The sequence below is a fragment of the Triticum urartu genome, chromosome 2 (assembly GCF_003073215.2).
Source record: "Triticum urartu cultivar G1812 chromosome 2, Tu2.1, whole genome shotgun sequence".
NCBI classification, from domain to species: Eukaryota; Viridiplantae; Streptophyta; class Magnoliopsida; order Poales; family Poaceae; genus Triticum; species Triticum urartu.
In genome coordinates, this window is record NC_053023.1 from 630,550,405 (window position 1) to 630,561,791 (window position 11,387).

An 11,387-nucleotide genomic window follows, 5' to 3' on the forward strand; every position below is an offset into this window, starting at 1 on the left:
CAGCAGTTGATACTACTAGTTGGAAGGCAACAAAGGTTGGTCATCCTTCTTCCTTGTTAATCCTCTTTCAACTGCTAGAAAATCTTCTTCGCTGCATATGTTGATCCTTCTTTTCTTCCTTGTCATCATATCTATGTTTTAACTCCTCTCTTTCTCTCTTTTTGGTGTTTTTCAGATTTGTTGCTGCTAGCTAACCATGGCACGGGGGCGACCCAAGGGTAACTCACTGGCGCCGTCGCTGTTGGGCGAAAGTTCAACCGTTGTTGCCTCTTCAATCGCGGCGCCTAGGCGAGTCCCAACTATTCAGACATCATTTACCTCGATTGCGTTGCAGTCACTTGTGAGCGAATGGAACCCCAAGGTTAGAGATGTTTTTGGTGAAGTATGATTGGGAGAGTTGTGTCAGATTAGGGTCCTAGGAAACACAAACAAAATCTTTTCCATGTCCTTGATCTCCAAAATAGACCCATATACTATGAAGATGGAGATGGGTGATGGCACGTTCGTAGATGTCAATGCCAATGTTGTTGCTAGAGCAATTGGTCTCCCTAGCGGTGGTAGGAAAATAGACACTCAGGGTTGGCATTGCCTTGCAGACCGCGAGTACCTGCTTGGTAAGGTGCACGCATTACTAGGCACGGACATGCCGAGGTCAAACAATATTCCAGTTCATGGTGTTAAGAAGATAGTTCAGGGAGCTAGCAAGGTAGCCATTGAGGGTGATGAGCGGACCGCGATGAAGGCCGCCTTCGCGGTTGTAGCCAGCTCCACTTTCCTTGTGCCGAGCGGTGCAACTGCTAAAATAGCAAATGAGCTCCTACCCGTAGTTGCTGAGCCAGACAGAATATGCTAGTATGATTTCTGTGACTATGTGGTTGAGGGACTTAGGGAAGCAGCACGGAAGCTTAGAGATGATCTAGCAACAAATCCAGCATTTGTTGTTCTTGGCGGGTGCCTTATTGTACCACAGGTAATTTATTAAGCAATGCATGCTCTTTTCCTTGTGCTTGTTTCTTCTTGTTTGAGATGCTAATTTCCCTGCATTTGGATTGTTAGATCATATGGTTGGACTACCATGAGCATAGTGTGCAAGGTTTGGAGCAGCTGCCACTGCCTAGGATCTCTAGTTATTCAGATGTGTTGTTGAAGGATCTCATCCGCAAGCATGCTACTAGATTCGGGATCGAATGCGGTCTAGATGTAAGTTACAAAGAAAAATGTTCTAATTCATAGGATTGTCTTGCTTCTTTCCTTCTCAATTGAATAGATTTCCTACCATTTATGTTGTCAGCTTGCGGATGTCCCCCGCTCTCCATCAATGAACATTCCACGCTCAGTTCCACTTGGGGGAAATGGAAGAGCTGGAGGAGCTGATCCGATGCGTTCTGGTGGTGTAGCGCAACCCGCAAACAACATGTGCCATCATGGGCCTGTGTGGACTGATGAGGTATTGTGTCCATATTAGAGTTGAAATTTGTTCATGTTAAATGTGAGTCATTGGTTAGCTTGATGATTACGGTTTCTCACATTGGGTTGCTATGATGAAAAGATGATAGGTTCTATCAAGGCTACGCTCAAGTTTCAGTTCTAGCATATATAGGGAGGCACAATTTCTCAAGCTTGTTTATTGCATGAGGGAGAAGGTTCTGGAAGAGATAAAGGCAGTGTCTGTGGAGACCAAGGAGAAAGAGCTGACAGAAACACTTGATTTCTTCATGGCACACGTGAAGAAGCATGCATCTGTGGCCACGGTCTTCCTAGTGGAGATCCCAACCACACCTAGAACGGTGGCGGCAACAGGCGATCCATTGTTCCATTGTCTGAAAATGAATGTGCACTTCCATAGTATGGTGTGCTTGATTTTTCTCTTAATATGATTGGCTCATTGCGTAGGAGCAAAATTCTATAGTTTAATAAAAATTATTTTACAAATGTAGTGGCTGAGGAACTGGCTGCTTCTTCAAGGGAAGCAGCTCATGCCATGATGGCTATGGCTGTTGGGCAGCAGAACACCATTGGAGTTGGTATAGGACTGAACATGTGTCTTGATAGCACGAATGAGCAGAAGCCTAATATTGGAGAGGTGGGCCGATCTACTACTCGGGCTGCTGTGTCAGGTGGCTACATAATCAAAGATGATTTATGAGTTTATTGATTTTGCACCTACTGATTAGTTTGAAACGATGTTTGCAATTTTTGTTGTAGTACAAGTAGCACATGAAAATGAGGAGCCGGAGGACAAACCTATGATCCTTGATCGCAAGGGCAAGGCGAAGGCGATTGAATATCCAGGTTAAACCTTTAAGCGCGTCTGGTGTTATTTCTGTACTTCCCTCATTACAAACTGTCACTAAATTATGCCTTGCATTGCAGATGCGGTGCCATGGTCCCAGTGGCAGAAAACCATGCACGAGCTCCTTGGCGCATCTTTTGCACATGTGGCGGTTGTAGCTGCAATACAGTTTGAATGGAGAGATGGGTTGCAGTGGTCTGGAAGCATGGGTTCGTGGCTTCAATGAGAGGGAGATTATGATGATGGATAAGGTTGGCCTTCCTCTCTGGAGGTGTCTTCTATCACCTGATGTGCCGGTAAGACACTAAAACTAAAGATTTAGACTGTTGGCTTGATCTTTGCAGGAAGGATTCAACACACATTTTGCTCATGTTGTTCATTGCTTTGACACAGCTGCACCTGGAGAATCCACATTCTCACGAGGCTATTGACACTTTGTGTGCTTTACTGTCTTCCCAGAAGATTGGATTTCAGCTGAGACTTTACCGAATGGTAAGTGTTGTTGTCCCTAATTATTGTTCTGGGTGTGTTTTCGAAGAGAATATTCTGCATGTTGTTGAGTGTTATTTGTTTGTGCATTGATTGACCATTACAGATCATGGCTCCTATATCAATCATGCAGGAGTGGTGCCTATACGTCTTTGACATGAAGCTGAAAAGGCTCAACATGCTTGATCCAGTTTACACAGAGCACAGCAAGCATGCGTACAGGGACACACATTCATCCATAATTTTCAACACGCTTAACTATTTGAAGAATGTTGGGGGATGATTGCTGATGGGTGGCACATGGATATCTCGGATTGGCATGTGAGGTACAACAAGAACATGCACGTTGCGTGCGGAAGGTGAGGACTAGAGTAGTAGTGATGAGAGAACAAATCTGAAACATTGCTGTCAGTGACTGATGCATTCCTTGTTTTTTAGTGGGGAATATGCTGGATATGTTGCTTACTACGCTGACAACTTCAATGGTACACGCCTGGAACATGACGTGCCACAGGTGCAATGATAGAGCTACACAAAAAATACTATGCATGTGATGGTTCAGTTTCAAAAATCCTGATTCCCGCATCAATTTGTTCTCTTCCATTAGGTTGGTCTGCTGGCAAGGAGGAGGATGATGTTGTATGAGACTATGGCGGCCAAGGGAAATTCTTCTCCTCATCTAGGAATCATGGAGCAAGTGACAATTGAAGAGTAGTTCTTGACGCAGCGAGGCGTCGGACTTGTCCGCGGGTTTAGGTTAGGCGCAACCTGCTAGATAATCATTTTGGTGGTACGAAAGCTTGGATGGATTAGCGAGTTGGAAGTGTGCTTGTTAGTACGAACTTGGGTCTCCTAATTATTTTGGTTGTAATATGTCAGTTAAGATGATCTTGTCAACGAACCTCCCTGGGACGGAATCGAGCCATGCATGGCTTTTTATTTAAGAAATGTGTCTGCATGCACAACGTCTACATCTCCTTGTTTGAATTTTGAATTAGCCATTGCTGGCTGCGTGTGTTGTACGCTAGATGGTAGTGACCATTGCAAGTTGAGTGCATCTGTCTATAAGTAGTATATGTTTAATTCCTCCTTGCCAGCCTCTCAAGGAGTTTAGCTACAACCAGTTGTCCTCATCGCTCCAATGGCCTCCTCTAGCTCTTCTTCCTCTAGATCCCGTTCTGCCGCTCATAGAGGTCCAGGTGCACCAGTGAGGTCGCTGATAAGGTACATGGAGGGTCCTCTAGACTACGAGCCAGCGGACCCATGTGACTACAAGCCACCTAAGAAAGCAGCCATGTGGATTTCATGGAGCGACGACAATCCAGTGAGGAGATGTAGAAATTTTTAACATTCAAGGGTAAGTAAGCTCAACACTGATTTCCAAACTTGGATTTCCTTTTCATTCGCCGGGTGATTCAAAAATTGGTTCTGCTTTCCTTTTTGGATGTTTGTAGAGGGGAGGCTGCGAGTATTTCGTATGGCATGATGATCCAATCAATGATCCATTCCTTAAGCAGCGTGCACTAGATCTGAGGGGCTAGGTGTGGCTGCTTGAGAGGTTGAACTCAAACCCGCAGGATGCTACAAGGAACGTAGAAGCTCAAGTTGAACAACTGACTCGTCGCTTACGTGAAGCTGAGGAGCCAATGCATGTCCGACCTGCAGCGGTGGTGCCAGTTGTGTTGTCGGATCTTAAGGGCAAACACATGGCCAGTGCTATGTATGTGCTGCTGGTAGCTCTGTTTTGCTACATGTTCTTCAAAGCTTACTAGATGTTTTCGTGTGCGACCTAGTATTACCTAAGTCATGATCTATGTAGTGGTTTAAGTGTGTGTGTGTGTGAGTGAGTGAGTGAGTGCAAGGAGAATGTATCCCTATTTGTGCTTTAAAATTAGTAAATTCAGTGCATTGTTATGTGAATGATTGAAGGGTCTTGCATTGTGTTTAAGAAAAATAGTCTGATACAAAATGCCTATTTAAAACATGAGATGCATCATTGTTTGTTTCGGGTTCCCCATACATAGAAAATATATATGCATACAAATAATTCAAATGACAATGAAAGAGCCCTTGATAGCTTCAATGGCATCATGTGGGATTAGAGACTCATTGCCTTTTAGACGCATGACCTCGTACAGCGTGAGGTTCTTGTGCATGTCCAGGTTGGCCTAAAAAGTGTTTTGAGGATTAACCGAAGAGTTTACCATGCATCAATATTCTCATCAATGTAGGTACGCACGAAAGGTAGTTACCTTGGTCAAAGGGATTTGCAGCTTTTCGCCATTGAAATTCCTAGCAAGAAATGTCGCACATATGCCATAATCCTCCATGTTGTACCGTGCGTGTAAAAATGTAATTAGGCATATGTTGATTGCTAATATAAAATTTGAGACACACGTTGTTGGAAGTGGATTTCAACTTACTTATCAACCTTCTCCGCCATGAGCATTAGAAATGACCTGGTCCATTCTCCACAACTGCAATGCCACGACTCATAGAGGCACTGCAGGCATCTGAAGAGGGCGGAGTGCAGAAGGTTTGACACATATGTATGCATGTTTACCCTGCGATTGCTAAAGCCAAATGGTCCCATGGCTGGATCAAGAACAAATATCCTCCTTTTCAGCATATCAAATGAGTAGACGGCCCATCCATCGGGCAAGATGGCTGGTATGTGCCACTGTTGGGAATAGATCATGGACAGCTAAATTAGTAAGATGCTAGTTGTTAAAAAAGAATACTGGGTTATATACTTACCACTCTCGTTGAGGCAGGGTTCCAATTATCAAGTGCACCGGTGAAGCTAGTGCGGATAGATTATATTGTTAAGGGGTCAACGTTCGACAACACTGTTGTCTATAAAACAATGGCATTTTTTGGTTAAGGCATGTGATGGAGAATTTAGTAATCAATAGTTCAAGGAAATGATGTAGAAAATGCTAGTTAACGTTGGACTTATGAGAAACTTAGGTTCCATGAATTTCCTCCATATCATCCCTGCGCTATCTTTAGAGAACAATATATCCATCTGATGGAGGCGTCTATAAATTACTGATGCCATCTCATGGCCAAGATGTTCGCTTCCTGCTAGTTGTTGCTGGATTTCTGTTCCATCAACTGATACTAGCCTTGGATGTGGGTGCACAATCCATTTCCTGTGAGGAGTGCATAAAATAAGATGTTGTCATGCGAAAACTACAATAGACATGATAAAAAAGAGGGGATCATTTCGAAAAAAATGAATGGCTATTGAGGCAATACCTCTCTAGCAGTAAGGGCGATGCAGCAGATAACCAATCCTTGATAGCTTTCAGAACTATTGGTGATGGTGGGAGTGGTACAGATCCAATTTCCCAAGAGTCACGTGCTAAATTACACTTTGGCAATCGCATTTTTGTTGGGACAATGTCGTTTGTAGTGCCAAAGGTGACATAATCAGCCCTTGGGCAGAGCTCAGCGTAGTATGTAGCAATGACAGTTGTAAGATCATCAAAGAAGTTGTAAACCAAGTTGGCAACCTCATTGCGAGCTTCTTGCTTGGCTGACAAAGATGAGTTGTTGACAGTGTCAATGACCGATGGAGAAACCATCTAAAGAGGCGTGTCCTGGCGAACACAGATTTTCTTTGATGTGTCTTGCTCGTTGCTTGAGTTGGGTGCGGCAGCCCTTTTATGGGCAATTGAGCCATTTGCTGATGAGGTACCTGTAATGCGTGAATTTGAATGGATTATGGGTAGATATGTTGTAGTCTAATGATGATAATACATGCATAATACTACTAGCAAAAATGGCTGAAAACTGAAGGATTACCTTCATTATCGACTGGCGCAGACAACCTTGCTACTATCCTATTGGCAATTGGGGTGACAAACATTCATCTTCTCTGGTGACAAATTGCCAATGTTGGCGTTGTTCGGTTCCTCGCTCTTCAGAATGCACTGTTTCCGACCATTCTCCTTGCAACATGTACAATTTTCGGCTACACACCTAATATTTTATCTGCGAAACCAAACGTCGAGTTTTGGAAAGATTCCCTCATCTCTGATATGCAAGCCAGCCCACGCGCATTGTGCTCTCTAAGAAGTATACCAAGCTTCTCGCCCAACTGCGAACAGGACAATGAATTTGCTTAGATCGAAAGATGTGCCACTAAGGTCGGAAAAATAAATTTGTTTGATCGCCTAAGTAAAATACTCACAACAGATGGGTACTTGGTACACATATGTTTTGAAAATTCCAGTGGACCAACCTTGCCATAATCGGCTCTGAGGATAGGCGTAGATGGAGTCTGAACTCTTGTTGTGTTGGGTGATGCCCTTGACTTGTTTTGGTTCAGATCATTGTCCGTGGCGCATACCATTTCCTTGCTGGTATTAAGATTTTGTCAGACTTGACATAATGTAATGGGAATTTTTTAGTAAAATGTAAATAAATGATCATGTATGGGTTGATATTTCGCCGTGGAACAAGAACATCTATACTAGCTCTGCATGCATACTAATGCGTCATGGAATGATATTTCGCCACCGCCCATGCTAACAGAAATTACCTCAATCATTTTCTTCATTGAATCATAATCAAAAAGTGCCATTCTCGGGAACATTCCCCTTGCTTTGCTCAACAGACCCAGATCAAGGCTATCTAATACACAAACCTATAAACATGATGGAGATTACTATGGTTAATTTAACTGGTTGTTGGTTTCTAGTCAGATGATGTGAGCAGCTTGATGATAAATGAAATAAGTTTGGATTTTCAGCATATGGGAAGGGCTCACTACCTGCAGGAAGAAGTGGCATCCAACAATGTGAATGGTGGGGGTGCGCCTTGTTACATCTGTCTTAAACTTCCTGGCAGCTTGAAAAAGTTGCTTCAGAAGGTAACCACACCAGTTCCAATCTCTGATTTTAGATACATCATTAGTTGCTGCCCAGAAATCAATTGTAGTGTAGTCATGCTTTGTTGAAGGTGCGAGTACATGACCTATGGCGAAAATGACAAATTCAATCTTGAAGCAGTCAACTTCTATCTTCCTAGATTCAACGGTGATGTCGCGGATCAGATATGTCGATGCTGCCTTGAGGCTGTGTGTACCTTTGTCACCAAAGATAGTTGCAAATCTTGAATACTCAATACATGCTTCAGACGGTTCAATGCCTTATGAACTTATTGTTTTCTCACCGCAAGGGATACCAAAAACGTATTGTACTTCTTTGTCAGATAGCGTAAGCATGCCCTAACCCTCCAAGTTGATTGTACTACTATCCACATGAACCCTATCCATCAGATAAGAACTGTACTTCAGATTTATCTTCTGCCATGATTTTATCTGGAGCAATCCATCAAACCCAATTTCCCTTACGAGCTTTTTCTTGAAATCAAAAAACTTAGCTATGACTAAACCTAATTTCAACAGAGAAAGCCTAGATGTAATCGCAGGACTGCCGGGAGGGCCACTTGATCCACCAAAACAGTCCACATCACTGCCAAGTTCATTAGGAGAGGCATCGCTGAGATTCTATTTGTCCAGAACGGATGGAACTTCATGACCGCTTGCTAGTTGGTACATCTTGCTATGGCTAAATTACCTACGATGTTTAGTGACAATGGGGAGCGGGATGTGAGATTCATTATGAGTGAAAACAACAACAAAAATGAACCTGGACCAACTAAGATTATGCTAATCATTGTTTTGACACATAGAGCTAGTATGAATACCTTGTTTGTGGAGGTTGATCTGCTGCCCTGGCCTAGGGTGGCATGGATGGCGTGGAGCCGAAGGAGATCGAAGAAATGGAGATCCTTGCTGGTGCTCCAGGGGAGGAGAGGAAATGGAGGAGAGGAAGAAGACGAGCTGGTTCGATGGAGGTTGGTGTGGTATCGTAATTGAGAGGGCAGGGCGTGGTTGGGATGACAACAGAGTACAACTGACAAGACAATACCATGCATCTTTTCAATAATCACAGTGGGTCCAGATTCTTCCATGGCACTGTTCACAAGCCATGACCGCCGCGATGTGCCGTTGCAGTAAAGGTAATACTGTCCATTAGTAATATTAAAGATTTAGAAGACCGTAGATTAGTAACCGCATCATAAATCATGTTACTAATAGACTCCAATCAAGTAAAAATGTACACAAAATTACAATACATCGTAATTCATTAGCCTCTTCTTGGTAGAAACAAACCACTCGAATAGGGAACATCCCGAGGTTAACACTGTGGTTATAGTAAATGGACAAACAGCACATGTCAGACTCCTACGTGTGGAACATTTAGTCAACCAACAAATCAGTTACTAGTGTACACTTTACCTAATGCAACAATGTTATGTCTGTCAGCAAGCTAATCGAACATGCCTCTTCATGATGACAACGATGGGCATACGAGTGGCAAAGTTACTTTTCTCAGTACATGTGAGACGACGCGATGTGTGCCAAGGAACACTGTTGTAGGCACTGGATACTGACTAGATTCTTAGACTAGTGTTGTGCAATACGCGGGCAGGAAAGGCTCTACGACCGACAGCAAGTGTGAATACAGGAAACTCGCGCATCCCAATATGATCTGGACCGCTGGACGGGCAAGATTGCGGCCTACCTGAGGCTCGACCTCCATTAGGCATTTTCGGGGTTCACCTTCCTTTGTATCTCCTTGGATCTGAAGGATTTTTTTGAGATAAATTGATTTGAAGATCAGATTTATGCATTGTAGGAAGCTTTGTTCCATCTGCAACATCCTCCATGCCGCAGCAAGTCTGGTCAGTCTCTCTACCTGTAATGTTAGTTGTGTATGAACTACAGTCATGTTCCATACCACTAACTATGCACAATTACAATCTTGCATATCTCTCTCTCTCTCAAGTTAACTTAAAACGAATTTTATTGTTTTCTATGATTATTTGTAGATAAGAGCATATGGCATACTCAAGTTCATTTTTCAGGTATTTTACTCCCCGGCAGTATTATTCATTGTGAATGTCATCGGATCAAGATCTAATACTCCCTCCGTCCAGAAATACTTGTCTAGGAAATGGATGTATCTAGATGTATTTTAGTTCTAAATACATCCATTTTGATCCATTTCTACAACAAGTATTTCAGGACAAAGGGAGTACCTAAGTAATGAAATTTTGTGATTGACATTGTGGTTCTTCCCCTGCTGCAGGGTGTCATTATTTTCACACACAAGCATCTACTTACATAAATGAAATGAAATATGAAGTAACTCTCATGAACATATATAGTTGCATTCTCTGTGAGATTCAAGATAATAACATGGTGCATTTAGCTCTGTACCGAACGCTTGCTAATATTGGTTGAAAGAGAGGCTGACTAATGTTGGATAAATATACAGAAGAAGATGCATACCAAATGATAGAACCACATATAATAAAATAATGAACCTCTTGTTTTTTAAAGGTATGATTTTTGTTCCCTTAATTTTCTGGTGCATAGATGGCAATCTACATGTGCCTTATATATGATAATGTTTGTTCAGCTGAATGCTCGCTGGCTATATTGAGTTACAATCATTTCCTGTTGTAGTGGAGAATGTGGTTTCTTCGGCATACTCCTCCCTATGATGTACTAATGTCATGAAAAATAAGGGTGCTGATAGGATTCTGGTTTGGAGTAGATGCTATCATTTTTTTATTTGTGCTAGAATAGGAACCGTTCAATTTTCAAGCTTATATGTATGATTTATGAAGCATGAAGTCTCTTTGTCTCTTGCTCTGATGCACTTCTAATAGACAAACAAATTATGTTATCTTGAATTATTATGAGAAAATCTGATCAAATATAATTGCCGTCTTTCATGCCAGGGATGCATTCTAATTACACAAATATAGAGATGCTTCATGGTTCTATTATTTCGTGCTTCATAAATCCTCCTCCTATACAATGCTACAAATTCCCGCAGCAACGCGCGGGGTATTATCTAGTTTGAACAAAAGCCATGACATTTCTTTTTGATGGGAGGGAATACAAAACAACTCAGCTAAAAAGTACTATCACTAATCAAACACTAGCCCACCGGTAAGTTTCTTAGTTTAACGCTTATGGAAGCAAAAGCTCATGCTTACAAATCTCACATACCAATTTTTTATATTTATATATCCTTCAGTAATCCATCCAAGATTTTAGGTGACAACAACATGTTCTTGTGGCGACTCTGAATAATAGATACACCATGATATGGTGTCATGTTATGGGTGCATGCACATCATCTTTCAAGGAAAAAATGAATCTCTTAATTGTAAAAACAAGGTAAACTTTGACATTCTGACATGGTACGGGTACATGCAGTTGGTGAAAAAACCTCATTTCGCATTTCAGTTTGAACAGTGGTGTTGATCATGCATCATGCCTCTGATTGTTAACATTAAAAAATTCATACTATTCAACAGAGAGATTAAATACCTACAAAAAATAGAGAGATTAAATAAAATTGACCAAAACTACAAAAGTGAAAAATCGGCCCTAGGATATCGAACCTATGATCATCACGGTTATACATTAGTGCCATTGCCATCCACGTTGTACCATCAAGTGTTGGTTTTCTAGGATTGTAATGTGTACTAAACAAGTAGCTAATTCACTAGC

General features: G+C 42.0%; 3 long non-coding RNA genes across 6 annotated transcripts; 2 read left to right on the top strand and 1 right to left on the bottom strand.

The window, feature by feature from the left end:
- The first annotated feature begins 2,203 nt into the window (after positions 1–2,203).
- On the top strand, positions 2,204–2,785 carry LOC125533818. The gene is made up of 3 exons (XR_007294366.1): positions 2,204–2,292; positions 2,374–2,589; positions 2,687–2,785. It is a non-coding gene; the product is annotated as an uncharacterized LOC125533818 (long non-coding RNA).
- A 114-nt stretch (positions 2,786–2,899) lies between these two features.
- LOC125533819 lies at positions 2,900–3,740 on the top strand. Its single transcript, XR_007294367.1, has 2 exons — positions 2,900–3,296; positions 3,390–3,740. It is a non-coding gene; the product is annotated as an uncharacterized LOC125533819 (long non-coding RNA).
- Positions 3,741–4,694: 954 nt separating this feature from the next.
- On the bottom strand, positions 4,695–8,661 carry LOC125539285. Of its 4 annotated transcripts, none has more exons than XR_007296788.1 (9): positions 8,501–8,661; positions 7,563–8,370; positions 7,332–7,436; positions 7,032–7,149; positions 6,593–6,887; positions 6,044–6,485; positions 5,540–5,937; positions 5,035–5,462; positions 4,695–4,950 (listed from the first exon to the last, which is right to left on the bottom strand). It is a non-coding gene; the product is annotated as an uncharacterized LOC125539285 (long non-coding RNA). The 4 variants fall into 4 exon arrangements; XR_007296790.1 differs by having other exon boundaries at positions 5,035–5,106; positions 5,206–5,937; XR_007296787.1 differs by having other exon boundaries at positions 5,035–5,937.
- Positions 8,662–11,387: the final 2,726 nt, after the last annotated feature.